Raw genomic sequence first — 24051 nt, forward strand, 5'->3', positions numbered from 1 at the left:
GTGTTCGTTTGCTGAGAATGATGGATTCCAGCTTCATCCATATCCCAGCCACGGATATGAACTCATTCTTTTTTATATGGCTTCATAGTATTCCGTGGCATATATGTACCACATTTTCTTTATCCAGTCTATTATTGATGGGCATTTGGGTTGGTTCCAAGTCTTTGCTATTGTAAATAATGCTGCAATAAACATATGTGTGTATGTATCTTTATAGTAGAATGATTTATAATCCTTTGGGTACATACCTAGTAATGGGATTACTGGATCAAATGGTATTTCTGGTTTTAGATCCTTAAGGAATCACCACACTGTCTTCCATTTTGGTTGAACTAATTTACATTCCCATCAACAGTGTAAAAGTGTTCCTATTTCTCCACATCCTCGCCAGTGTCTCTTGTTTCCTGATTTTTTAATGATTGCCATTCTAACTGGCGTTAGAAGGTATCTCATTGTGGTTTTGATTTGCTAATGACCAGTAATGATGAGGTTTTTTTCATATGTTTGCCAACCACATAAATATCTTTTTTTGAGAAGTATCTATTCATATCCTTTGCCCACTTTTTGATGTTTTTTTTTTTTCTTGTAAAATTTGTTTAAATTCCTTGTAGATTCTGGATATTAGCCCTTTGTCAGATGGATAGATTGCGAACATTTTCTCAGTTGGTAGGTTGCCTGTTCACTCTAATGTTAGTTTCTTTCGCTGTGCAGAAGCTTTTTAGTTTAATTAGATCCCATTTGTCAATTTTGGCTTTTGTCGCAATTTCTTTTGGTGTTCTCTGTTTTCTTGTGTCTCACAGGTACTGTGTTTCTCACAAGTTACAGGTTTGTGACAACTCTACGTCAAGTCAGTAGGTGCCATTTTTCCAACGTCATGTGCTTACTTTGTTTCTCGGTTTCACATTTTGGCAATTCTCACAATATTTCAAATGCTTTCTTATTACATCTCTTATAGTGATCTGTGATTAGTGATCTTTGATATTATTATTATGACTGTTTTGGAGCGTCATAAATCCCATCTATCTAGGATGGGAAACTTAATAAATTTTGTGTGTCTTCTGACTTCTCCACCAACCTACTTTTCTCTCATCTCTTTCTCTCTTTGGGATTCCCCATTCCCTAAGCCATCACAATATTGAAATAAGATTAATTAATAACCCTACAGTGACCTCTAAGTATTCAATTTAAAGGAAGAGTCACTTTAAGTCAAAAGCTTAGTAAGGAAGCCATGTTGAAAGCCGAGACAGGCCAAAAGCTAAGCTTTTTGTGCCAGTTAGCCAACTCATGAAAGCAAAGAAAAAGTTCTTAAAGGAAATTAAAAGTGCTACTCCAGTGATCATACAAATGATGAGAAAGTGAAACAGTCTTATTGCTTGTATGGAGAAAGTTTTGATTTGTGTATATACAAGATCAAACCAGTTACAACATTCCTTTATCCCAAAGCCTAATCCAGAGCCAAGCCCTAACTCTCTTCAGTTCTGTGAAGGCTGATAGTGGAGAGGAAGCTGCAGAGGTTGGCTCACAAAGTTTAAGGAAGAAATCCATTTCCATAACATAAAAGTGCAAGGTGAGCAGCAAATGTTGATATAGAAGCTTCAGCAAGTTATCCCAAAGATCTAGCTAAGATCACTGATGAAGGTAGCCATGCTAAATAACAGATTTTCAATGTAGATGAATCAGCCTTCTATTGGAAGAAGATGTCATCTAGAAATTCATATCCAGAAAGAAGTCAATGCCTGGCTTGAAAGCTTCAAAAGGCAGTTTGACTCTCTTATTAGGGGCTAATGCAGCTGGTGGCTTTAAATTGAAGCCAGTGCTCATTGACTATTCTGAAAACCCTAGGGCTCTTAAAAATTATGCTAAATCTAGTCTGTCATTACAAACAATGTCAGGATGATATCATATTTGTTTATAGCATGGTTTACTGAATATTTTCAGCCCAGTGTTGATACCTACTGCTCAGAGAAGAAGATTGTTCCAAAATGTTAATGCTCATTGAAAATTTACCTGGTCAACTAAAAGATCTGATGAAGAAATACAAGGAGTTTAATGTTTTCATGCCTGCTAACATAACATCTATTCTTCAGCCCATGGATCAAGGAGTATTTTGACTTTAAAGTCTTACTATTTAAGAAATTTATTTTTTTAATTTTATTTTATGTTTTTGAGACAGTCTTACTGTGATGCCCAGGCTGGATGCAATCTGGGCTCACTGCAATCTCCACCTCCTGGATTCAAGTGATTCTTGTGCCTCAGCTTCCCAAGTAGTTGGTATTACAGGCATGTGCCACCACACCCAGGTATTTTTTTGTTTTTCTATTTTTAGTAGAGACAGGGTTTCACTGCATTGGCCAGGCTGGTCTTGGACTCCTGGTCTCAAGTGATCCACCTGCCTTGGCCTCCCAAAGTGCTGGGATTCACACATGAGCTACTGTGCCCAGCCAAGAAATGTATTTTATAAGGCTATAGCTGCCATAGATTGTGATTCTTCATATGGATCTGGCCAAAGGAAATTGAAAACTTTCTGAAAAAATTCACCATTCTAGATACCATTTCTCTTAAGAACATTCACGATTAATGGAAGGAGGCCAAAATGTAAACAGTAGAAGTCTGGCAGATTGATTCTAACTCTCATGGATGACTTTAAAGGGTTCAAGACTTTAATGGAAGAAGTAATTGCAAATGTGGTAAAAATTGCAAGAGATTTAGAATTAGAAAGTGGAGCCTGATGATGGACTGGATTGCCACAATTCCACGATCAAATTCGAAACAGATAAAAGAGTAGCTTCTTAGGGATGATCAAAGAAAGTGGTTTCTTGAGATAGAATCTACTCCTGCTGGAGGTGCTGTGAACATTAGTGAAATGACAATGCAGGATTTAGAATATTATATAAACTTAGTTAATAAGGCAGCATCAGAGTTTGAAAGGATTGACTCCAATTTTGAAAGAAGTTCTACTCTGGGCAGAATGCTATTAAACAGCATCACACGCTAACAGAGAAACCTTTCATAAAAGGATATGTCAATCAATGCAGTACTTTGTTTTTGTCTTGTTTAGAAAATTGCCACAGTAATTCCAACCTTCAGCAGCTGCCACTGTGATCAGTCAGCACCTATCAACATCGAGGCAAGATCCTCCACCAGCCAGAAGATCATGACTTGCTGAAGGCTCAGATGATAATTAGCATTTTAAGCAATAAAATATGTTTAAAATAGGTTATATACTTTCTTAGACATAATGCTGCTGTACAATTAGTAGACTATAATAGAGTATAAAACTAAGTTTTATGTGGGAAACCAGAATATTTGTGTGACTCACTGTATTGTGATATTCAGTGTATTGTGGTGATCTGGAACTGGACCTGCAATGTTTACAAGGTACACCTACCTGTATAAGTGAGAACATAATGGTATTTGTCTTTCTGTGCTTGGCTTATTTCACATAGCATAATGTCCCCTGAGCTCATCCATGTTATTGCAAATGACAGATTTTCTTTTTTTAATGTTTGAATAATGTTCCATTGTATATATGCACCCCAATTTCATTATTCATTCTTCTGTTCATGGACACTTAGGTTGTTTCCATAGCTTCGCTATTGTGAATAACACTACAGTGGAAAAGGAGCAATAGATATCTCTCCAAAACATTGATTTTATTTTTTAGGTATATATCCAAAGTGGGATTGCTGGTTCATATGGTAGTTCTATTTTTAATTTTTAAAAGAACCTCTGAACTGTTTTTGGTAATTGCTGTTCCAATACATTCCCACCAACAGTGTACAAGGGTTCATTTTCTCCACACTCTTTGCAACACTTATCTCTTGTATTTCTCCTCCTCTTCCTACTCCTCTTTCTTCTCCTTCTTCATATCTTTTCTTAAAAAAAAAAAAAAGACATAAGTTCTTGCTATATTGCCCAGGCTGGTCTCAAACTCCTGGGCTCAGTCCTCCCACTTCAGCCTTCTGCATAGCTGGGATTACAGGCATGAGCTACTGTACCCAGCTTCTTGTCTTTTTCATAGTAGCTATTTTAGTAGGTGTGAGGTAATATTTCATTGTGGTTTTCATCTGCACTTCTCTAATAATTAGTAATGTTGAGCATCTTTTCATGTACCTGTTAGACATATGTCTGTTTTCTTTAGAAATATGTCTATTCAGATCCTTTCCTTGATTTTTCAAAACTTATTTATTTGAAAACAATTGCATATATTTATTATGTATAACATATTGTTTGTCATATATATACATCGTGGAATGGTTAAATTGAGCTAATTAACATATGCATTAATTTACATATTTTGCAGTGAGACTACTTACATTCTATGTTTTATGGAGTTTTCAAGGGTATTGTATTAATGATATCACCATGTTTTACAATAAACATCTTAAATTTATTCTTCCTATCTAAAAGTTTGAATCACTTCACCAACATCTCTCCAACTGCTCCCCACATCCTTCGTTTCCCAACTATTCCAGCCCTTGGTAACCACCATCATACTCTCTACCTCCATGAGTTCAACTTTTGTAGTTTCCACATATGACTGAGTTTATGAGGTATTTTTCTTTTTGTGCCTGATTTATTTCACTTAATGTCCTCCATGTTCATCTATGTTGTTGCAAATGACAGAATATCCTTATGTTTTAAGGCTGAGTGGTACTCTACTGTATATACTATTCAGCATATATGTATATGTGTGTATATATATATATGATTTTCTTTATCCATTCATCCATTGACAGATATTTAGATTGATTCCATATCTTGGCTATTGTGAATAATGCTGCAGTGAACATGACAGTGAAGATATCTCTTTGATATACCGATTTCTTTCCTTTGGAAATACACCTAGTAGTGATTTGTTGGATCATATAGTAGTTCTATTTTTAATTTTTTGAGAAACCTCCATACTGTTTTCTGTAATAGTTGTACTAATTTACATTGCCATCAAGTATGTACAAAGTGCCTTTTTCCATGTTTTTGATAGCACTTACCTTTCATTTTTGGATAGTAGCTGTTCTAAAAGGTGTGTAGTGATATCTCATTGTGATTTTAATTTTTATTTCTCTGAGGATTAGTGATGTTGACCATTTTTTCATATACCTATTGAACATCTGTTTATCTTCTTTTGGAAATGCCTATTCATATCCTTTGCCCATTTTTTAGTTGGATACTTTGTTTTCTTGCTATGGAGTTGTATGAATTTCTCAGAGAACTTGAATATTAGCCCCTTATCAGATACATGGTTTGCAAATATTGTCTCCCATTACATGTAGCCTTTTCATTTTGTTGATTCTTTCCTTTGCTGTGCAGAAACAAACTTTGTTTTTAATTTGATCTGGTCCCACTTTGTTTTCTTTGCTTTTATTGCCTGTGCTCTTGGTGTTCTAGCCAAAAAACCATTGTTAAGACCGCTGTCAAGGAGATTTTTCTCCATGTTTTTTTCCTAGGCTTTTAATGGTTTCAGGTCTTACGTTTAGATCTTTAACCCATTTAGAGTTGATTTTTGTGTATCATGTAAGATAAAGGGCACATGTCATTCTTTCTCATGTAGATACTGTTTTTCAAACTTAATTTATGAAAGAGACTTTCTCTCCTTATTGTTGAATATCAGTTGCCCATACATGCATGGGTTTATTTCTGGGCTATTTAATTCCATCTGGGCTGTGCATTTAATATGTTGATACTCTAGAGCCCAGAATAGACCTAGAGCATAGGAGAAAGTAAATAAATGTTTGATGAAGAAAAGAAATTCTATTTAAATGAAGGATTCCCTAATACTACACACCCACTTCCCCACATACATACCTTATGGCAAGATACAATTTGTTTAATGAACACTCTCTTACTATTCTAGTGCTCATCTTGTTTCCAGCTGGCTTGTAACTTGGACTCCTGTCTGAAATTCAGAAACTTTAGCCTTTATTAATAATAATAATAATAATAATAATAATAAAAGACTTCTACACAATAGCTATAGCCTTTTTGTGGAGGTGAAAGTTAATCTACCTTTGTTTCTCTGGTGAGCCATGGTAGGTTTCTGAGCAGGGGAGCACTGTAATAATACAGTGTTTTAGGATTTTGTTGTTGTCATTGTTAAACATTAAAAGAGAGAGAGAGAGACGGTTTCACCATACTGCCCAGGCTAATCTTGAGCTCCTGGGCTCAAGGAATCTGCCCCCTTTCCCTCCCAAAGTACTAAGATTACAGGCATGAGCTGCCATGCCTAGCCAGGAATATTTACATAGTTAATATGTAGAAAAAAAATTGCCTTGAAGAGAGAGCAGCTATAAGGTGGCCAGGTGGCCCTTTTAGCATGAGGTAAAAAGGACTAGGACCCCAGCAAGCATTTTGTCTACCTTTGCAGTAGACATGGCAGATATCAGGTGTACATTAAGAATAGTGAATAATGGGGACCATTGGAAATAACATGTGAAGAATGTACGTAATGCTTTTTAAAACCAGACTTATAGTATCTTATCTATTGTTGAGGCATACATGCCTCAACTACTCGTGTGCTTTTCCTTTATCATGAACTATTAGTAAAAACAAAAAAATTCTGCATTCTGAGAGTTGACCTAGTGTGGTGATAATTTTATGTGTTAACTTGACCGGACCACAAGGTGCCCGGGTTAAACATCATTCTGAGCATTTCTATGAGGGTGTTTTAGGATAAGATTAACCTTTAAATTGGTAGACCGAGTAAAGAAGATTCCTCCTCCTAAGGTGATGGGCTTCATTCATGTAGTTGACAGCCTGAATAGGACAAGATGGCTGGCTTTCTCCAAGGGAAGCTTTTCCCCACCTTACTGACTTCAAACTGGAACATTGGTTTTTTTTCTGCCTTCTGATTTGAACTGAAAAATCAGCTTTCCCTGGGACTCAAATTTATTGGCCTTTGGATGGGAACTAGACCATTAGCACTCCTGGGTCTCCACCCGGCCAACTCACCCTGTAGACCTTGGAATCTGGCAGTCAAAATAATAATGTGAAGCATTCTTTATATCAAAAGGTATTTATTAAAAGCAATTGGTTTATTGCTTCTGTTTTTCTGGAGAACCTTGATTAAAACCTATACTGTACATTTCTAAAACCTAATAGCCAATTTCTCTCAGGTTCACAGGATATTGAAACAAAGAGAAAAATTCAGATGTTACCTGCAAGCATCTTCTTTATACTAAATAAATTTTCCATGACATTAAAATTAATATCAGCCTTTGCAATTATGTGTTGATTCCTATCTTGTGAAGTCCCTATCTCAAAGTAATGGTACTTTTATCTAAAATTCATTTAGTAGTGATATATTTAATGATTACTTGGGTTTTCTTTACTTATATTAATTAGGCTTTAACAAACCAGAAAACCCATAAAATAATAAATAGCTTGAAATTAATATAGTGAAAATTCATTAAAAAATCTCTTGGTTTCTTAGGTTTCTTCATTTATTGCCGCTCCTGAATAAATATGCTCAGTTTTTTTATTTTCCTTCAGTGTGAATCACTTCAAGATTAGATGTTTAAATATTTTGAGGCTCTCCAGTGTTTTCAGACCATGAAAAATCTTAAACATTTTACATTTCTTAATGACTATGAGTTCAAATAACACATTCGTGATAACCTGCTAGTTTAATATACATACATGTTAACACATATATAAATATTAAACCAGCATTTTAACTAATTACATGTTAGTTTTATGTACATTCATACATATATACTTGCTTAGGCCTGTGCACAAATGTATGTACACACACACACACACACACACACACACACACACACACAGATAGGCTTGTCCATGCATAGATCTATGTATATTCCCCCTGTAATAATTTCAGGCAAACAAAATATATACAGGTGGAGATAAAATATATGTTTAGTGACTTACATAGCTACTTTTCAATATATGGCAATCATAAAAAAACCTCATCCACAATGGTATTGATAATTATGATGATAAAACTTACATATGTAATGGGCTTAGTAAGTTTGTGCAGCAAGGAGATTGGCATGGTGGTCCATGGTATCCGGCAATGCTAGGAATATAGCATAAGAACAGCATGTCATCTCTCCAGATAGTAATTATAGCAAAGTAAGCAGACTTCAGCTTATAGTCTCAGGGCTACTGATGAGGGTTGGGAGAACATAGGAAACATACAATAAGATGATTGTAGATATCCTGACTTCTCATTTGATAGTAGTGTAGGTAGACAGAAGAAGTCCAGTTCTTCCTGGATCTGAGAAAGTGTTCATGAACTTGCAGGTAAGCACAGGGTCTGTTGTTTAGGGTTAATAGAGTGAACTGCTGATAGCCTTTGGTAAGAGCCAACATACGAAAGAGGTGCTTTGTTGTCCAGATGTGGTAGCTCAAGCCTATAATCTCAGTGCACCAGGAGGCCAAGGCTGGAGCATTGTTTGCACCCAGGAGTTTAAGACCAGACTGGGCAACATAGCAAGACCCTATCTCAACAAAAAAAATTTAAAAATTAGCCAGGCATGGTGGAGCACACCTGTAGTCCTAGATACTTGAAAGATTGAGGCAGGAGGGTAGCTCAAGGCCAGGAGTTTGAGGCTGCAGTGAGGTGTGATCATGCCACTGCATGTCAGCCTGGGTGACAGAAATGAGACCTTGTCTAAAGCAAAAAATGCTTGGATGTACTGTGCCCTGAGGTTTTGTTTATGACTCTTGTATTAAAATGTCTTCACCTGAAACCTGGTTTAGATGAGGATTTCCATGGAAAACTGACTGTTCCTTTGCAGATTCTTATTTACACCCCCCTCCTTGGCATAGTCTTTTGTCTGGTTTGCATCTCAGCTTTGACTTGTGCAACCAAAGATACCCAGAAACAAACTCTTGATGCTTCAAACATACATTTGTTCTATCCTATGTGTCTCTTGTATGTATACTATCTATGTGTTTTTGTGAATTATAGGACATCTATCTTCCAATCTAGCTGAAACTCGGGGATTTAATTCCTCCTTTTCCTCACCCATGCTGGTACTGCTGACAGAGTCCTACTCTATATTATCCTTCCTGCTTTAATTCCTTTCCTGCAAGACATCTAGTCTATATTCTTTTTTTTTTTTGAGGTAGAGTTTCGCTCTTGTTACCTAGCCTGGAGTGCAATGGCATGATCTCGGCTCACCGCAACCTCCGCCTCCTGGGTTCAGGCAATTCTTCTGCCTCCGCCTCCTGAGTAGCTGGGATTATAGGCACACACCACCATGCCCAGCTAATTTTTTGTACTTTTAGTAGAAACGGGGTTTCATCATGTTGACCAGGATGGTCTCGATCTCTTGACCTCGTGATCCACCCGCCTCGGCCTCCCAAAGTGCTGGGATTACAGGTGTGAGCCACCGTGCCGAGCCCCTAGTCTAATATTCTTAAAACTAGATCATACCTGATTGAAAATCCTCAATGAATTCCCAATCTACCCGGAAAAAAATCTGAACTTGCCTCACTGAGATGGCTGTGATCAAACACCCACAATGTCTCGTTTTCCACATTCCCACCTCTTCATTCTTCCAGCAACAACTTTCTTCTCGTGCCTTGAACACATCAAGTCTTTTCCCAGCCTCAACACTGTGCACTTGCCATTTTCTTAGTCTAGAATTCTCTTCCCCTTATTTGCCACATGATTCCTTTTCATTCTTCAGGTTATCACTCAGCATTCTGTGACAGGTAACAGAAACCACTCTGTTTTAATCAGAGAGGAACTTAACATGACAAGTTAGGCTTACAGTTTTTTAGAAGGTCTTAGGACTAGCTCCTGGTGTGGAGCTATTCCCAACTCTAAGAACACCACCGTATAATGGGCTCTCTATGTTTGCTGCATCAGGAAGCTGGGGAGTTAGGAGGCTGCTGTCCCAACCACTAGCTTCAGAGGTTTCCTACTGTAACCATGAATAGGGGATCAGGAAGTGGGGTCAGAACCATTAGCTTCAGGAACACATCTTTTGTGGTATCTGACAGTAAGACTGCCGGACTTCTGTGCCAGTGAAGTAGACACCTTCTCTGCCACTGTATCATCCTACAGCTTACTTCTGAATCAGTGCTTCACATGAGTATATCTGGTTGTCTGTGTCTAAATCCAGATCCCTAGCTGTGGAGGAGGATATAAAACATAGCTTTTAGCTTTCCAGTTTCTGGAGTAAAGGTATGCAACATGAGGTTGAAACAGATGATGGTCTGCCAGAAGGCCTCCACTCATTCCCCCGTCCATCCCATGAAATTCTATTATATCACCCTCTTTATTTCCATAATAGCATTTATTATAATCTCTATCCTTTTAGATTTCTTTTTCATTTGTATGCTGTCTGATTCTTCCACTGTTGGACTATAAGCTCCATGAGGCAGGGGGCTTTCCTTGCTTATACAGAACTTGGCATGTGCAAATGCTAGCTCAAATGTGTTGCTGAATTGAGTTGAATAAAAGAATAAATAGAGCCTACTTATTATTTCTCTGCCCCACATTCACTAAAGAACACTCATTGGTCTCTGATAAGATTCCCTTTCAGTTGGGGTGATCATATATCTTGTTGCCCAAATAGGGACACTTTGGAGAAATGGGTAGCTTGAATAATAATTAAACTAAGACAGAAGGCATGGAATGACACTGTCTAAAGCAAACCAGGCATACAGTCATTAATTATTATTCTCTCATCTCACAGAATCCTCTTCTTAGGCTGTCTCAGAGGGATCCAGATGTCTCTACCCTGGCCAACTCTTTTTACTCTGTCGTTTTCTAGTAGTTGGGTAAGGATTTTGGTTACGTGGACTATGACAAAAACTTCATACTTCTTGTGGGATTTCTAAAACGAAAACGTTCTCACAGTATTTTACTATCTAGACTATTCTAGATCTTGTAACAATAAAAAACGAAAGCAGAGTTCTAATATGTGGTTTTCCAATATCATTTTAAGTAGGTTACTCAGCAATCACTGGGAGAGTTTACTAGAAACATATTTTTAAAAACATCTTTCTTGGAGCTACTGATTTCTCTAGGGGATCTCAAGAATTCTTTCCTTATAAAACTACCAGTGACTATGGTGCATAGGTAGATTTAAGAATCATGAGATGAGAAGTGTCTGAATCCCTTTCTGTATTTGGTACAAGGATTAATAAGTACCTTTAGCATATATAATCACTGGCATTAACTAAGGTAAAAGCTGGAAATGGTTCCTCAGTGGAAATTGACAGGCTACTGTGCTCCAGTATGCAGGATGTCTATGTGATGTGATACATGTGTTTGCAATACAAGGCAGCCCACCCCCAGCCTTCTGGGCCTGCAGCTGAGATCAACTGTGACTAACCTGATTCCAAAACTAGCTGACTCATTTCATTGCTTCCTGTTTCTCTTATTATATTTTGAAATGTTTTCAATGACAGCCTAGCACTCTGCCCAGTGTACTGTAAGTGCTTGATAATTATTGGTTTTATATATATATATACATTTATTAAAAGAAGGAAGGAAGGAAGGAAGGAATGGAATAGAAGAGGAGAGGGAGGGAAGGAAGGAGGGATCAAGTAATGAAGTAATGTGGTAAATATAGTAGAGAAACAAATTCACTGTTCTTTATTAGGATGTGATTTTAGGAATTGAGGATTTAGGAACATAAACACAAAGTATCTTGGGAACAAGACAAAATTATGCCCTCTGTTGCTCTAGATGACTTGTTAGAAACTGAAATTTTCTTGCACTAGTATTTATGCATCTGAGAGCTAAGGTAACTGCTTGTTTGACTGAATGTAACTTGAAAGTATATGTAATTGACATTTTAATTTCATTAAATGATATAACAGGTTGATGTGAGAATGGACCTGTTCAGGGTGAACTAAATTGGGACTGGATTTGAGAGGCCTTTTTATCACCATCATCAAATTATGTAATTTATTTCTTTCAAAATATCAAACTTACAAATACAGATTATAGCATTTATTTTAGGGTCGTGAGAATATGAGAATCTAGCGAGCTAATGAATGAGAATCATTGTTTTGAGAATAAAGTAAGTTAATGAATGAGAAAGTGCTAGGAAATGTTTTAATGTGAGACATAAAGATTACTTGCCCTTTTCACAGAAATAGATTTTGTTAAAAATTAATCATTAATAACTAGAATCTGGAGGTATGCTGTATTCAAATATGTTGCAGTCTTCAGCCTTATTTTCATTACACTGAGCTATTGATTTCTTCATTTATTTTAGGTCCAACATGGTTTCTTGCAGATTCTAGTATCTGAAAGAACTTTTTAATGAAATAGATTTTTATTGTTCATTCATTGTCTTAGAAATTGTGAAATTGCTGTTGTTTTATCCTATGCCAATTGTAGACATAATACAATCTGCACTTACTGATGTGAAATTGAATGGATAAACTTCATTCTGTAAGGTTGAATCGGTGATTAAAATAACCCTATGAACTATCTGAACAGTGTATGTGCCTTGGTTCTGGTGTTCTTCTGTCTAATTGGAGCCTTACTATCAGTTAATATCCTCCATCCTGCTGTGCAGTGATGCTTACTTACTTTGAACAGATGTTATAGTGACTGGAAAAAAATCAGTTTATCCATCAATAGACCTAGATCTCATATCTCATAAAAATGTACTTTCCATCATTCTCTTTTGAGCCAATATGTATTACTGTCCCCAAAAATGTGTGTTGCAACTGGAGAGATGCAGACAGCTTAGGTAGGCATGCCTCTAGCGGGCTTAGGGCATTTCTGAAGCACTCTGACTCTTTATCTGGAGCCTGGAAATGATTGTTTGACACACACCAAAGGGAAAACTTCATCAGACACTGAAAATGGTACCTTGGAGCCTGCAAAATACTTCCCATTGCTCCAGGGATGGAAAAAGTAAAGATGCAGAAACATAAAAGTCAAAATCAAAATGTAATAGAAAAATGAAAGAGGAAATAGAAGAGGAAGGTGATAAAAATAAATGTATGAACTGCTTTTTTATTTAGCAGTCTTATCAAAATCACAGGGGATTTTTTTTTTTTGTCTGTTAGAGTCTCAAGTCCTTAGGCATCTCATGAAATATCATGAATTTTCAATGTGCTTTAAATTTTACATTTTTGAAAGCAAGGGCATTTTTCTTACATGTGGCATCAGTCCAGCAGATACAAACTAGCACAACAGAACTTTTATAAGCTTATTTTTATCAAATTTACTTATCATAAAAGCAGTACAGTTACAATTGAGGGAAATAATGGAAAATGGCTTTGCTGTGAATTTTGATGGCTTTGTTGAATCTTTCACTCTAACCTCATTCTGTCTATCATTAGTCTTTTCCTTTCATGCCCTTTGATGGCAATCGTGTTTTACAGATGAACCCATTAATTCACTGGGAGGTTAAGTGATTAGCTTTGCCTGGCAGTCAGGTGCAGGGTTAAGATTAGATAAAAGTCCCTCAGGGTCTAGTGATTGCTAAACTTTGAGGACAGTGACCCTTCTTATTATAAAACTAGACATTCAGAAATTATCTAATAGCTTCTTCCACGGCATTCGAAAGAAACATTTATTTACCTTTACAGAGAAAGTGCCTATGATGGCTTTAAAAACCAGGTTGCTAGAAAGACACACTTTCTTTTCAGCAGCTAATTTAATTTAAGGAGAATTTATTGAGATAAATATAAATATAAATGTATTTCAATATGTGCAATGCCTACATAATAAATAATAAAGTAAGTATTTATTTGGCCTGTTAGTATTCCAGCACCCCAACAGGCTCTATTGGAGTTGCAAAGGTATGCAACTCATAGAACCTGCCCTCATTGAGTCATTCGTTGTTTCATTATTTTATTCATTCATTTATGACAGTCAATAACTGTTTTTAAGTTAATGAAAGAATAGCTTGACTAGGAAAGGTTTCATGGTCTAGACTGCATAAGATGGATAAAATGTTAACAGGCACAGAAGTCTGAGTCATTCTAGGTGTAGGAAATAACATGACAATCTCCCTCCTAAATAAATCTGTGGTAGAAAGACATAGTAACATTTAGTGAGTAGCAGATGCACTGATATGCCTAGAGCATTTTGTAACATGAGTGCATGTGGAAAGTAATTTTAATGTAAGTTGAATATTTATAAAACATTTAAAAGGTAAGCATCATTTTTTTCTTCAATTTTGTGATTCATCTTGTTTTTTGTAAATGGTGGAAAATAGAACAATTGTGTTATATTCCAATCCTTCCTCTACAATCCTCTCAATACAATTATAACAAAGAGCAAGCCACTACATAATTTCCCTTTCACTTACTGTAGAAGAAAAACAACTTTTAAGATTAATTGTGAGAGTTCACCCGAGTATTGCCTAATTAAAGATGACCAGAGAAGCAGGAGCCTCAGAGATTCCTTTAATTTGACAACCTGAGTACTTAGCATGTTTAAGAATAGTTCTCAGGGGTAGTTCCACAATCTATTCCATTTGTATAAACCTTGGAACTTCACTGAGACAACTGGAGTGTGCAAAGGAATAACTTACTTCCATGAACAACAAACATTTATTACATTTGTTTGCATTGTTTCTCACCATTTTAGTAAATACTTTATTTCTGAAATGGAATAACTGTTCTATGAAAAATTGCTTGAAGATGAAGATTTCAGTGAACTTGGGGTTCCATTGCAGCCTTGAGTATAATTTCCACCTGAAGGTTGGGTAAAGGCATTTTTGAAGAGACATGAGCAACACTTAAGCACCCCTTCTATATTTTCAGTAAATAGTATTTTAAATGCTTCTTTGTTCTTCCCTTGTTAAATCTTCAGGTTAGTAACTGCTGATTTTTTTTTGTTTGTTTCATATGTCTCTCATCTTTATTTATTTATTTATTTATTTTTTAATTTTTTATTGGACTTTAGGTTTTGGGGTACATGAGCAGAGCATGCAAGACAGTTGCGTAGGTACACACATGGCAGTGTGCTTTGCTTTTCTTCTCCCCTTCACCCACATTTGGCATTTCTCCCCAGGCTATCCCTCCCCACCTCCCCCTCCCACTGGCCCTCCCCTTTTCCCCCCAATAGACCCCAGTGTTTAGTACTCCCCTTTCTGTGTCCATGTGTTCTCATTTTTCATCACCCGTGAGTGAGAATATGCGGTGTTTCATTTTCTGTTCTTGTGTCAGTTTGCCGAGGATGACGTTCTCCAGATTCATCCATGTCCCTACAAACGACACAAACTCATCATTTCTGATTGCTGCATAATATTCCATGGTGTATATGTGCCACATTTTTCCAATCCAGTCTATTATCAATGGGCATTTTGGTTGATTCCAGGTCTTTGCTATTGCAAACAGTGCTGCAATGAACATTCGTGTACATGTGTCCTTATAGTAGAATGATTTATAGTCTTTTGGATATATACCCAGTAATGGGATTGCTGGGTCAAATGGAATTTCTATTTCTAAGGCCTTGAGGAATCGCCACACTGTCTTCCACAATGGTTGAACTAATTTACACTCCCACCAACAGTGTAAAAGTGTTCCTTTTTCTCCACATCCTCTCCAGCATCTGTTGTCTCCAGGTTTTTTCATGATCGCCATTCTAACTGGCGTGAGATGGTATCTCAATGTGGTTTTGATTTGCATCTCTCTGATGACCAGTGACGATGAGCATTTTTTTCATATGATTGTTGGCCTCATATATGTCTTCTTTCGTAAAGTGTCTGTTCATATCCTTTGCCCACTTTTGAATGGGCTTGTTTGTTTTTTTCCTGTAAATCTGTTTGAGTTCTTTGTAAATTCTGGATATCAGCCCTTTGTCAGATGGGTAGACTGCGAACATTTTTTCCCATTCTGTTGGTTGCCGATCCACTCTAGTGACTGTTTCTTTTGCCGTGCAGAAGCTGTGGAGTTTGATTAGGTCCCATTTGTCTATTTTGGCTTTTGTTGCCAATACTTTTGGTGTTTTGTTCATGAAGTCCTTGCCTACTCCTATGTCCTGGATAGCTGATTAATGTCCCAAAGAGAAGGGATTACAGGAAGATAAGTTTTACATATTCACTTTCCTAAATTTGGGGACGGGGAGAAGTGAAGAAAGATGTGAGTAAATGTTATAAACATTTCAAAAGAAAAAAGAAAGACCCACATGGGGAGACATGTTAATGTGTTGTTCAGGCAATAAAACTGCTTTACTTTTCTTTCTTCTGTTGTGTATGTTTAAGGCATACAACATGTTTTGATACATATATATTTAGTTAAATATATATGTATCAAAGGTAAAACACATTAGCATGTCCATCATGTCACATAATTACCTTTTTAATTTTTTTAGTTTTTGATCATAAGAGCACCTAAAATCTGCCATTTTAGCCAATTTCTAATATATAATACAGTATTATTAACATTAGTCCTTATGCTGTATCTTAGATCTTGAGACTTATTTATTTCACAGATAATTCAACAGTTGTTTATGTAACTGCAACTTTGTACCCCTTGACATTCATTTCTCCATTCCCCACCCCATCCTTGTCCCTGATAACCACTGTTGTACTATCTGTTTCTATAGGTTTGACTTTTTTTTTTCAATTCCGCACATAAGTGAGAACATATAGTATTGGTCTTTCTGTGCCTGGCTTATTTCACTTAGCGTAATATCCTCCAGGTTCGTCCATTTTGTCACAAATTGCAGAATTTTTTTTGAAAGATTCAACAATATTCTATTGTGTATATGTATGCATTTTCTGTATCCATTTATCCCTTGAGGGACACTTAGGTTGCTTTCATATCTTGGCTATTGTGAATAGTGCTGCAACGAACATCAGAGTGCAGAATTTCTGCAAGGTGCTGATTTGACTTACTTTTGGGTATATAACAAGAAGAGGGATTGCTAGGTCATGTGGTTTCACTTCCTAGGTGGAAGGCTCCCATAGTTTTGAAGGCCTGTATTTAGTAAACTGTCTATGGCAATCCCATCTGCGCCTCCTTTTTTTCAGCTTGTCTCTCTCTGTTTTGGCATCTATCTTCTCTGACTTCTTCCTTCCCACATCACTTCTCTATTGCCATTTCTCTTTAGCCTCAGTAAATAAACATGTTCAAGTTTCTTATTTTATAAGAGAAAAGTTAAAATAAAAAAAAATCACCTTTAAACCTTATGCCTCTCTCTCAGTCATGGCTTCCTTAAAGAGAGGAGGCTTCCGAGTATCACCACTGCGTTGTCTCAGGACCAGTATTACTGATTTTCCTTTCACTTCAGTATGGCTTAGCATGGCACTATGACTGATCCTACTATTATTTAACATCTGAATATTTTGTTCATCATTTTTTGCCTTCATTTTGATTTTTAAAAATTTTTCATTAAAGTAGTATTTATCCTGGTTACCCAAATGCCCATCAATGATAGACTGGATAAAGAAAAGGTGGCACATATACTCTAAGGAATACCATGCAGCCATAAAAAGGAATGAGATTCTGTCCTTTGCAGGGACATGGATGGAGCTGGAAGCCATTATCCTCAGCAAACTAACACAGGCACAGAAAACCAAAGACTGCATGTTCTCACTTGTAAGTGGGAGCTGAGCAATGAGAACACATGGATGGATACAGGGAGGGGAACAACACACATTGGGCCCAGTTGGGGGTGGGCAGAGGAAGAGAGAGCATTAATATCAAAAGCTAATACACGTGGGGCTTAATACCTAGGTGATGGGTTGATAGGTGTAGCACCTATGGCACCACCATGGCACACATTTACCTATGTAACCGACCTTATATCCTACACATGTATCCCAGAACTTAAAATAAAATACATTTTTTTAAAAGAGTTTTTGTTTCTTAAATTTTGTATCCAGTTGAATGCATCACTTACCTCTCCCTAGCCCTGGCCCTGTGTGTCCATTTGCACATTTCACAGGTAACTCGAGCTGTTTGTATCCTACCTTCAGTCAAGTCTTCTTTCACACTGTTGTTCCCTGTTTCCATGAACGTCATCACATTTTGCCTGACAGAAAGCTGGGGATATCCTAGACATGTCCTCAACCTTTTCTTTATCTGTGTCTCTCCAACCTTGTAATCAATGATCATATGTTGCCTCTTACAGCTCTTTAATATCTTTCTTCAAAACTCTGTCTCTACTAAAGACCCTCCTCATTTCTTTCCTGAATTGCCAAGAATTGTCCTATAATTATTGTTTTATGCTAATGTTCCCCCCATCCTTCTGTTATTTACATAATTGTGGCCAGAAAAACTTTTCTAAAATGAAAATCTGATCATACATCCTTGACTACTTAAAGTCTTTCAATACCTTTTTATTGGCTTAGCATAAAATCTGAAATTCTTAGGAAGCCATGTAAGAACCTTAATCATCTGGACCTGCTAAGCCCTTCATTTTTATCTCTTGTCACTGACCAATTAAGACCTTTGCTGAAATACTTGCAGGAAGGCAAATAGGTTCTCACAGCACTGGGCCTTCTAATATACTATTTCTTCTGCCTGAAATTCTCTTCTTTTAAAGCTCAATTTTGGGGACATTATCCAGGAATTCTTGATGTTACAGTTTCAGCTAGGCATTCATTCCATCTACTTCCCATCTGTCATTCAGTACTTCTGTTTCATAGCTGATACTGTTTCCAACTCAGTCTGGTCTCCATGCTAAGAATTATTTGGGAACAGAGACCGTATCTTTTAACTCTGCATCTCTAGTACATTATACAGTTCTTGGAAGAAAGTAGGTATTTCCAAATGATAGAAGACATCAGTCTGGATTATTATTCTTTTCTCATTTCTTTATAATTAAAACAGAACTCCCTTTAAAAATGTTTTTAATGTATTACTAATTTAGTATTTTGAGGGATCGAGATTTGTCTATCTGCCTATAAATAGTTTTTCTTGAATACAGGCATTTCAGTCTCTCCCCTCTCTAGCCCTCCTCTGTTGGAAAAGCCACCCAATCCATGCAATCCTAGTACAAACTGAGATGCTTCAAAATAATGATATTTTATTCACAGAATATCTCTGAGGCAAGATTGGGGATACAGGGAAAGAGCAGTTTACCATCTGACAGGACCATGCACATTCTGTTTCTCTATTAAGCTCTGACCCCCCCAGATACATGTTAGAATCAAGGCATGAGACCATGGTTATTGGCCACATTAAATTCCTCTGACTGGACTTTGGAGCTGGACAAGAATAGCATGGGCCTCTAATCCAGGCAAGGAGTCCCAAGGGACAAACATATCTCAAGGTTCTGACTGACCTAGACTGACATAATTTAATAGCAAATGCATGAAAGCATCATTAAATCTAACTAGTTTTGCCTAAGCAGAACCCAGAGGGAGAAACATAGATCTTAGTATATTTCAACACTCAAAAGCTCTCTTGATCACTTTAAGGAATGCTAACAGTTTTCCATACATATGACAGTTATGAGGCAATTAATGGAATACTTTGCAAATCAATTGCAAAAAAGAGGAGAAAAAATTGAGTAAGTAACAGCTGAAGTAAAAAATGAAACTGCTATAAATATAGATAATAGCTTCCATTAAAAGTGTCTTCCAACATTGGAAAGTTTAATCACAGTTACACTCAAATCATTGGTTACATTCTATTTCACAGTTATCCAGCTTGGGAAAGTCTATGCACTATTAAACATGATAGGTTCAATGTTTTTTATAATATCTGGTCAGCAGTGGACAATTTTGTTAGCTATTTCATTAACAAGTTTCAGTTTCATTTAATTCTAACAATAATAATTAAAAAGCAAGTACTATTTTTTAGATGGTGCATGTCTAATGTGTAGAAGGGGAGGAATTTTTCCAAACTTAGAGAAATTGAGACAAAATCATATATGGAAATATAAATAGACCTAACTATTTGTATTTAGTTAATAAATACAATTAAATATAGTTTAGTTTGTTTTCTTATAAATAAACAAGAAAAGCATAGTTGGGAGAAACATTTGCTTCAAATATAAATGAAACATTTAACATATTTTACAATGGTCATACAAATTTCTAATTATCTTAAAAAATCTTAAAATAGCAATTTACAAAGGGCATATTCCAACAATTTATGAAAGAAATTACATTTGACTGATACATTTATGAAAATGATTATGCCTTAGATATAATAAATGAAACATAACGAGACGTATTTTTGATCTTTTGAATTAGAAAATATTTTTGGAATAAGTATTTTGGATTGATAAGAAGTCACAGAGATTAGACTACTATTTTTATGCCTGGCAAAAGATTAAACAAACTATAAAATTGTCTAGAAAATATTGGTTTCAGAAACACTACTTACAAGAATTTTACCCTAAGAAGTAATGTAAAATTTTTAGAAAAAGTATTTGTACCTATTTAAAAATATTTTTATATTAGAAAACGAAGGATACATAAATGTCAATAGAATGAAATATAATACAGGCATTGATATTGATGCTTATGATAATTTAACAAAAAGAGGCCGTGCTTTATAAATATAAAATGCAAAGCACATACATGGTGTGAGGTATTGTACTTATATACACCAAAACACAGAAAGAAGAATGCTAATTCATTACAATGCTTATCTATGGTTGAGAGTCTTGTTGTTAATTATTATTGTTTTCTTGTATTTTTAAAATATATCTTTGATTTTTTTATAAGGATCATTTATTACTTGGATCAGAAAAAAGGCATTTCAAATAAAAGGAATTTGTTTGGAAATGAATCACAAAGTACTAATAATGTTACTATAACGCTGCCTATTTATCCATTACCCTCACATAAATCAGCAGATTCTTTGTACCCATGTTGACAGTTTGGTTTTCTGTCTTGCCACTTGTTATTGCAGTGAATGACTGCTGTGATCTTTAGGGGAGGTGGCATATCCAGTTAATCTTAGTGAAGTTTAAGGCGATTAGTGTGTTACTCACTCTTCCAGCCAACTTTTTCCTTTTGAGGGTTTGGATAGTGAAGTAGGGAGGAGGGAACACCATTCTTATTGCTAAAATAATTTGATAAAGATAGTTAAATAAACAAAGCATTAGGCTGTGAAAAGAAATTGCCCATAAGTACAACCCACTAATTTTCCGATCCTGCTTCTGTTTTACAAGATCAATCTTTGGAAGGTGATTATTTTACTCCTTCAGGATTTGACCTTTGATAGAAATCAACTCCCTGAGGAACAGTTTGGTTAAACTAAACCTTAACTGAATTCAAAGTTAGTAAGAAACTCGTCCTCAATAGGGAAGAGAAAAAATTGCAGGGTTTTATTTTTTTTTCCAGTCACAACAGTGTATAACTTCTAGAGTTAGGAGAAGCAATATCAGATGTGGTCTTTGGGATTCTGATATATTCTCGGTTTACTGCTTAGTGCCATAGTATTTTTCCAATATGTGCTGCTGTGAGAGTTCAATCTTTCCTGGATGGCATATTGAACACACCTTCCATGTGGAGAGTAATGCCTTGTCCTCAAGATAGTCCCCTCCATTCTCAACATTTTTAATATACATCACCTAATGTTGACATCAAGGACATGGAGAGGGCCTTAGTCATCACTTAGAGGCCTTCGAGACTCAACCTCAGGCATTTCCTCATCATTCTTTGTCACTCTCATTCTATAGCGAGTCAGCGTACCTGCTACTGTTCCAGAGTTTGACCCAATTGTAGTAGAACTTCAAAGGTTGTGGTATCAAAATTAAGATTCTGGTACTCAGGACCGTTCCTATAACTTTAGTGATCCACATAGAATAACCGTTGGTTGGATAAAGTTCGTTAGCCCTCTCACTTCTGTGTCAAGGTCTTTATTTTAGGAAAAGTTTGATTCCCATTGTAAATAGGCAACATTGCCTTTTCTGTTCCTGACTTTCACTTCCAGTTCTCTTTCTTTTCAGCTTGTTTTTCTCTCCTTCAGAATTCCAGAGCTCTGATCTTCCCTCCATCCTACCCTAAACTTGCCATTGAGAAAGAATTCCATACAGTCCTTTACACTCAGACCTAAATGTCACTTTATAATGAGGTTTCTATCATTCTTAGTGTCATTTGCATTTAAAAGGGCCTGAAGATCTAAGTCCTCTACCAGGATTAAATTCTGACTGAGTAGAATTCCTTGAGTTACCAATTATGTAAGGAGTATTTTAGGAGTTGGTGCCTCTTCTACTCAGTGAACTCTGTTAGTCATTAAGGGCAGCACTGAAGTTGATCAGCTCCACTCTTTCTCTCCTGCTTGCATGCTCACTTTCCTCCTTGGGGGGGCCCCAGTCTTATCCCTTCAGGTGGGCCCATTCCTCTAATACTGTCTTAACTCATTACTGAAGCATTGGTTCTTTGGCCAGTTCTAATGATAGCAGCAATAGCCTTTCTGGAGGGCCTTTGCCATGACCCTGGCTGCAGTAGGGGAGGTGTGGCTAGGGCTGTGCCCTCTCAGGAACAGATGGAAGCCCTGCCCCCTTCCAAGTTGGAGGTCAGGATCCCCCCCCAACCCTTGCTCCTTCAAGCACCACTGCAGCCACCTAGCTGCGGCTGAAGACCCAGGCATCTCTGCACTCCTGGGAGCCTGGGAAGCCCTTTTACCCTTGCAGGCTTAGAAGTCCCTGCTCTCCCTGCCTGGCCTCTCCCCACTCCTGGTGCCTGCTCTGATTTCAGAGCAAAGTTAAGGCCGAGCCCAGGCACTGTTGCAACCTGGCCAGGTGAGTGCCCACTTTGGGCAGCACTGAAATACCAGGCCCCTGCCACTTCAGCCCCCTCTGGACTTTGGTGTCTAGTGAAACTCCACCTTCAGGCCAGTTCTGCAGATGAAAATGAGTATGTGTGTGATTTTTCTGGGCCCAACCATGGCTGCCCATGGACCAATCAGCATTCACAACCTCCCCTCTGAAGTCCATAAATACCCTAGACTCAAACCAGACTCAGGCAAATGATGGGATGACTGTCATTTGGTGAGAAAAGAGCTATGCATTATGGGTCTCTGTTCTGCTAAGAGCTGAGCAGATGATGGGTTGCTCTGCCTGCAGAGAAAAGCTACCCACTGCAGGTCTCCCGTGAGTTGTTCAGTAAAGCACCTCTTCACCTTGCTCACCCTCCACTTCTCTGCATACCTCATTCTTCCTGGGTGCAGGACAAGAACTTGGGAACCACCAAATGGTGGGGCTGAAAGAGCGGTAACACACACAGGGCCATAACATGCCCCTCGCTCACCATGTTGTGGTCTCCTAGCAGGAGAGAAGAACTGTAGACCAAGGAGCTCCCTGAGCCAGGGCTGTGACACCATCTTGAAGCTCTGCGGTTCCCCAACCCCAGCCGATGAAGCTGCTTGTGGTGTGCCTGGTTCAGCTACAGCCTTGCAGGGAGCTGGCACCCATGCAGGTGCCTGAAGCTGACCACCCCACCACAGTCAGTGTGTCTGGCTGTCCACAGTTGCTGGATCTCACACTTGCTTGCTCATACACCCCTCACCACTCTACGACTGGCTCAGCCTTGGCAGGTGTGGGATCCAGGCCAGTAGCGCAAGCCGAGTGCAGCCTGCCAGGCTGAGTAGGCAGAATGAGTCCAGCAGGCCCGAGCAAAATTCAGGCAAAGGCACCATCAGCCACAGAGGTTTCTGGCCAGAAAAGCAACACTCCAACTATTCTGCAATACCAGTAGCAGTAAGAATAAATTTAGAAGCAATTCCCAGCTCCAACACAAGAAGTTTAGCCCTAGAATTTGTCTTTGCTTTGTTTACACAGAGTTTATCTTTTATGCCTTCCTCTGGCCAACTTCCTTATAATATTTTTTATGGAGAATCTTCCACCTTACAGCTTAAATACAGGAAAACAAACCCTCCTTGCCAGAAAGTATTTACTCAGTCCAACTACTGTAATAGAAACATAATGCTTCTCCGAGTCAAGTAGCATAAGAACAATTTATCCATGATCATGCAGAAGCTTCTGATTATATATTTGTTATATGTATGAACTGTATATGTATATATACAAACATAATTAAACTAGCTATTGGGTCATTATTACAAGTGAAAATGCAATCTACAAATGTTGGTGAGATAAATTGGCAGAGTGGCTCTAATTCTGGCCAGTCCCTCCCTTTCTGCAAATCTCTTTTGGAAAATTCTTTCCAGCCACCCCCTAGGCCCCACCCTTCT

General features: G+C 37.4%; 1 protein-coding gene across 15 annotated transcripts in view; it reads left to right on the forward strand.

Annotated features, from left to right (window-relative positions):
• Positions 1–24051, forward strand: part of GRM8 (glutamate metabotropic receptor 8) — an 811767-nt gene that overhangs the window by 526559 nt on the left and 261157 nt on the right. The gene's annotated exons all lie outside the window — the stretch shown is intronic.

Source organism: Callithrix jacchus, chromosome 11 (genome assembly GCF_049354715.1).
Source record: "Callithrix jacchus isolate 240 chromosome 11, calJac240_pri, whole genome shotgun sequence".
In the NCBI taxonomy this organism is placed as follows: domain Eukaryota; kingdom Metazoa; phylum Chordata; class Mammalia; order Primates; family Cebidae; genus Callithrix; species Callithrix jacchus.